The sequence below is a fragment of the Amphiura filiformis genome, chromosome 13 (assembly GCF_039555335.1).
Source record: "Amphiura filiformis chromosome 13, Afil_fr2py, whole genome shotgun sequence".
In the NCBI taxonomy this organism is placed as follows: domain Eukaryota; kingdom Metazoa; phylum Echinodermata; class Ophiuroidea; order Amphilepidida; family Amphiuridae; genus Amphiura; species Amphiura filiformis.
In genome coordinates, this window is record NC_092640.1 from 9,991,221 (window position 1) to 9,997,742 (window position 6,522).

General features: G+C 37.1%; 1 protein-coding gene across 1 annotated transcript in view; it reads right to left on the reverse strand.

Moving 5' to 3' along the window:
* The window catches only part of LOC140167980 (beclin-1-like), a 31,285-nt gene extending 25,098 nt beyond the window's left edge, over positions 1-6,187 (reverse strand). Inside the window, exon 1 of the mRNA XM_072191283.1 lies at positions 6,075-6,187. The gene's annotated coding sequence lies outside the window, so the exon portion shown is untranslated. The remainder of the gene's footprint in view (positions 1-6,074) is intronic.
* Positions 6,188-6,522: the final 335 nt, after the last annotated feature.

Here is a 6,522-nt window from a genome sequence, read left to right on the forward strand (position 1 = left end):
TATGTAATTTGCAATCATTTGTAGAGCAAAGATTTCCTTGTTCCCACAACTAAGTATGCATGTGAATGCACATTAAACCGCAATGTCACATACACAGCATTTCTTGGAACTCCCGGTCGGAGCCGGGAGTTTCAATATTGGAACTGACACTGGGGTGACTTTGGACAGGTGTAGGAAAAACTATTATTTCATGTAGGCTCTTTTACCTTTTAGTATTTCTAATATTTTTGTATTTTCTTATGTAGTAATATGAATATGTAACCAGCTCCAACAAAACCCAGAACAAGTCAAGTCACCAGGCATGTTTTTTAGTTATAGACCTTTAAAGATGATGACATTCCATTCCCATAAAAAAAAATCAAATTTTGGAATTCTTAATTTCATGGTACCGTATTTGACCTTGGAACTGAGTGGACTTTCAAATCCTTGAAAGTACTTATTAAAAGTTTGTTTTTCTGCTTAGTTCTACATGAATGTATGAAAGAGAGTGTGGTGTGTGTATACATGTATGTAATTGTACTTTATTAGATAATTTAAGAAACTTAGGCTAAGGTTAAGGGGTGTTTGTTCAGGCCTTTTTGGCCTTCTGAGCATCTCCTCATTCAAATGTGTAGGACACTAATTATGAGCCCATTACTCAGAAAAGTCGTTCGGCAAAAATATCAAGGTATCATTCACAAAATTATCCATATCTTGAAAAGAATTGATGCTATGTATATAATTTTGGTATCATTTTGAAGCTTATTGTCCTGTGCTGATGTCCGTTATTGATGCTGCCCTATTTTAAGTTTGCACCGAAGAGCCATCTCAGTTTGAGTGCATCGATTTGTCAGTAAATTACCCATATACTCACTCTAAATTGTTCATCAAACTAATCTAGAGGTCCTTATAAAGAACCATATTGCTGCATTGTATGCAAAAATCGCCACAAAAGATGAAAAAAGCGCATGGGAAAAGTTGTTACATGTTAACTTTATACGGCACTAATCATAATTCTGTTCAAGGTAACCTCTGACCTGACCAAGTTTAGGCTGGTAGTCTCCAATCCTGTACGTTAAAATTCAAGTGACGCAGTGCTCATGCAAAACATAGACTGGGTAAACTTCTAATTCTGTAGACTGCCCTCAGTCATCGCTATGATTTATGACTTATTTTTCGGGGATTTTTGACACTCACTGCACTGAATCGTGTACCAATGAATATTTATTTTTTTCTGGATTCATAATGGAGTATTTATTACACCCCCCCCCCCTGCGTACGGGCCTGGTTCCTTGTACTCGTATTCATGACATCACTCTCACATTAATCGCGCGCACATTTCGACCTGAACTAAAGTAATTCCACCAAAGTTGGCGATAGTACGACTTTTGCTAGTTGAAGCTGCCGACTCAACCTTATCCAGATCCAGATCCAGACATGTACTATCATGACTATGGCTATGCAATTATCATGATTATTGTATGCTTGCATGCAATGCATGCTATATTGCTAGTAAATGATGCTTGTCTTGGTGAAACAATTCCAAAATTTATATCACATGATCAGGGGAATTAATTCCCAGCAATGGTATTTATCTATACATGCTATATATGCGGAGGAAATTGACTGGAACTGAAAGACCCTACATCAATCATGTACTGTAGTAGCTCGTTCACGTAGCGGTTTCGTTGTCCCACTGGCCTACTACACCTACTGGCCTACTAGAATCAAATGCAGTAAACCTTTGACGAGCACGTATTTTAAGTATAATCGCGTATTTACTGCGTTGGACGCACTTGTCTCTGATTGGAGCTGAGCCGATCTGCTGTTGCCGAGTGGAAATTTATGAATGCCGTACGCGTTGTTAGATCCGAATTTGCAACATCACGGTAGTCGTGCTCGTCAAAGGTTTGCTGCATTTGACTATAAACGTAGATTGCCTGGCGATCGGAGTGTTATCGTCAGAGCACCTCGGACAAGTACTACATCAGTACATGGATCAAATCCATGGGTTCCTACAGTCACCCATGGAAAACAGGGTACTGAAAAGCACTACACAATGTCCATATCAGCCATGGTTGGGTTTGTTTACATTGCATTAATTCCATCAGAACAGGAAATACAGATTCCAAACAGATAAAACTTACCTAAATATCAGTTTTAGTTGCCCTTAAGGGCTGGGGTATGAACGTTTGGACAGTATTTATTTTGGGACATTAGAGCACATCAGACATATCGAATTGCATTCTGAATACGAAGAATGTCATTCTGATATCAAATAATTTTGAATTTTTGAAATTCGCAATTTAATACACATTTTATGGCAAATCATTAAAATTGATATTTTTGATATTTAACAGTACTTGAAGTAAACTTTATAAATCTGATGATTTATACTTAAAGTGTATGTAGGTGGGTTGAAAAGTCGACGATCAATTGAAAATTTTGACTTTTCAGATTGAAGATATGGATTTTTTTCCCAAAACACCAAAAAAAATTAGGTCTTTTTGGGAAAAAATCCATATCTTCAATATGAAAGGTCAAAATTTTCAATTGACCGTCGGCTTTTCCTCCCTGCTACATACACTTTAAGAATATATCATTAGATTTATATAATTTACTTCGAGGACTGTTATATATCAAAAATTCAAAAATATCAAATTTTTATAATTTGTCATAAAATTTGTATTATATTGTGATTTTCAAAAATGAAAATTATTTGATATCAGAAAGACATGCTTCAGATTCAGAATACAATTCGATAGGTCTGAGGTGCTCTCATGTGCCACAAAAAATACTATCGAAACGCAATAAACGCTCATTTTAGATCCCTTAATAACTCCAAATTGACAAGATATTAAATTCTATTTGCTCATTTTCATACCAAAATCAAGGAAAACATGGGTTTGTTATTACAAAATAACAGGAAAATCATACAGTTCATCTCTGGTCCAGGGTTGCCAAAACTTTTTAGCCCAAGTCATGGGTATTAGCCGTGAAATGTCGCCTAAATAGCCAAAAAATCGCCCAAAATTTTAAAAGTCGATTTAGGGGGTTCTACACCCCGCTTTATTTTGAAATTTTTGGAAAATGCTGAAATAAATTCTAAAAAACAACAAAACTGAAAAAAAATAAAATTTAAAAAAAAGCGGAAGAAAAATTTAAAGTCGATTTGAGGGGGTTCTATACCCCCTTTATTTTGGAATTTTTGGGAAATGCTGAAATGAATTATAAAAAACTAACAAAAAATGAAAAAGTTTTTAAAAAAAGAGGAAAATTAAAAACGGCTCAGGGGGTTCTACACCCCTTTCTTTCTATTTTTTTTAATGCTGAAATAAATTATCAAAAAAGAACAAAATCTGATTTTTTTGTTATAGGCCTAGGCCTACTGTAAGGAAAATTTATTTGTGAATTTTTGTGGAAATATTGAAATAAATTATAAACTATCGGTAACAAAATTGAAGAAAAAAAATGTTTAAACTGCAAATTGAAATAATGAAAAACTAACAAACATTTTCAAAAATTTAAGAAAAAAATAAACTGCAAGGAAAATAAAATGTTGACTTTTGACGGGGTTCTGCACTATCTTTTTAATTTTGGGGAAATGCTGAAACAAATTAAAAATTATTTAAAAATATGCCAGGAAAACAATCACATTTATTAATAGACATGCCATTCATTGCAATATAGGGGGGATAGGCCTACAAAAATTGCCTTTAGCTGAGTGATAACAACATGTGCATGTAATATTTTTAATCAAATTCAAAACGGCCAGTACTTTTGATCATCATGCCGTTTCAAAAGAAAATGTGCGGTAGGTGTTTACACATTTTTATTTCAAAAGAACCGCCAATGGAAAAAAAACTTATGTTGAAGTAGAAACTTAAACTTGGCACCCCGCTGACACTAAGAAGCTGAAAGTCGTCTTAAACCACTTGTGAGTAATAGATGGGAATATTCTAAGGATAATCCTCCAACTCAAGTGGTCTTTAGCAACAACATGTGATGCGATTAACCATCCCCCCTCCCTGTGCGTGCCACTGTCATGGAAAGCACAATCAATCACACTGACCACAGAGTGTTTTGTAACTTTTGCTTATTGAATTAGTTGTTTGGTGCTTTTGTTGAATGACCATTGAAAGAATGGGCAATCATGATCAAAAAATAAGTTTTGAGGTCGGCTTTGTCACAAATCGCCCAACATTTAATACATTTCGCGGGTGAGATTTTCAAAGTAGCCCAAATGTCGCTAAATCATGGGAGCACTTTCTTTGTCGCGGGACGAGAGTCGAAAATCGCCCAATTGGGCGCCGAAATCGCGGGTTTGGCAACCCTGCTCTGGTCAATTGCAGCAGGCCACTTGAGATAATCAATATGACTACTTGAATTGCATGACTCAGTAATTTTCTACTCATTGTAAGACTGACACTAATGTAGGTAACCCAGGCAAACCTTAGTTAACACATTTGCTAGTCAGCCAAATTCGCCGACAATGTCAATGCATATTTACATAGAAATTTAAACCAACTGGCCGAAGAAGGAAACATACATAAATATGTTTTCTATACTTCACTTGACCCAAATATATGATTTTTTATGGTGATAAGTCACTCGCACATGGAATTTTAGAGGGATTTGGATAGCAGTTCCATTAATAAAAGCTGCTATCATAATGAGACTAAGATCTAGAAACACCCCGAAATGCCGCTTTTGGGGAATTTTGCTAGCTGAAACTTTTTGATGAAAGTCAATCTTTGACAAGATGTAACTTTCCTACGGAAAGTGCTATGAAAAAATGGTTTTCAGTTTTGGCTTTGTTTACTCAAGGGCTTTGATTTGATATATAAAATGATGCAGTTTGATGGCAAATTTGAATTCATCTAGCATACGGTACCTATTATGACAGTGTTGTAAACTTGATTGCATAACATTAAGATTGCCAACTGATATTCTTTGTATTTGAGTTGTCAAATTTATGGATTAGTTAACTGTCAAATGAAGTAAACAGTTTAATGTCAACAAAACATGCTGCTGCAGAACTCTATGCCTGTGTGTGTGTGTCTGAGGGCCGATGACTGGGCCGATGACACACATTCGATGGGTGTAGACAAGTACTGTAGCCAAATTGGTCAAGCTGGGAGATTCCACGTTTGTTGATAGAAAGACAGCCTAGGCTAATAGAAATTGGCACTCCATTCGTGGTGGATAATAATAAAGTTTAAAACATGTAGGCATAGCCTATGTCCGGCACTTAGGCAGGGTGATTCTTTGTTGGATTATTTTATTTGATCCTATTTGTGACCTCTTCTCATAATTTATTACTTTCCTGAAACATCGAGTCGTAGTACCGTCCATGCGAACTTGGATGCCCGGCTTGGATGTAACAAGCCGGGCATCCAAGTTCGCATCTAACTAAGCGCTTAAAAGCGCTTAGGCCTACATGCCCGGGCCTACATGTTGACGCAAATTCAAGAAAGTAGAAAACTTGGAAGTATGACTATATCCCAGGACTATATCTGCCTCTGTATTTTGCAAACTAAAACAAGAATAGGGCCTACTCTATTAAATAAATACGAAAATGAGAGTAGGCCTATGACTGAATTAATTTAGATGCCAAGACACTGAAACTGATATCGTAAAAGTCACACCGGCGCTTGAACAAAGTTATGAATGAATCGTGCCGTACATGCGTACAATGGTTTATACTCATCACATGTATATCGCCATGGTCGGGGCACGTGTAGGGCTATTTGCATGCTTGTCATGGGTCGACCTGGCTAAAAATCCTGGCATTTGCGGGCCGAATGGGGCAACCCAAAATTTACGGTCGACCTGGGAGAAACCGATTTACGATAACTTAGGTGGTCTATCGTGTGCGATACGCTATTTTTGGTCGACCTGGGATTTTTTTCTCCCAGCTTGACCCAAAACGCAGTACCACGGAATAGGCGGCAGTACTGTAGGTCATACTCATTGGCAATTTGACAGACGTGACGAGAATGTGTAGCAGTGGAACAACCCCGTCCGAGTGAGAATGCACTTTTAATTCTTTAAAAACCTTCCACTCCAGACAGCACAATTATATACCAGCTTACCCTGCACTTCAATTTAAAAAAATACGAATTTCAGCGGAAGTTTCAGTCGTTTTTCTGGTCAGATTCAGTCATGTCAGCAGATTTTTATTTACCTTCTTGCGATCTGATTAGTCTCTTACCCGTGTTACGAGATAGTGTTTATAGCATGCAGCGAGTGCATGGGCTAGATTCCAATGACAAGAAGCCTGTGAAAAAGAATATTAAAATTCAATTTACTGGGAGCAGCTATTCTGTACCTGCCTAAAATTACGGCGTACGATTAGTGCCATTTTTCTATCTTTTTTTCACCATGTTCACTCCTTCTCATTTAGGGGTGGTAGGCCTACAATAATTATGTGTACCCCTGGGGTGGTGAATTATAGGGGGGGCAAAGAGTTTTTGGGAGGCCAAAAGGGGGGTAAACATTTTTTGGCAGGTCGAAAGGGGGGTCAAGCGATTTTCGGCAGGT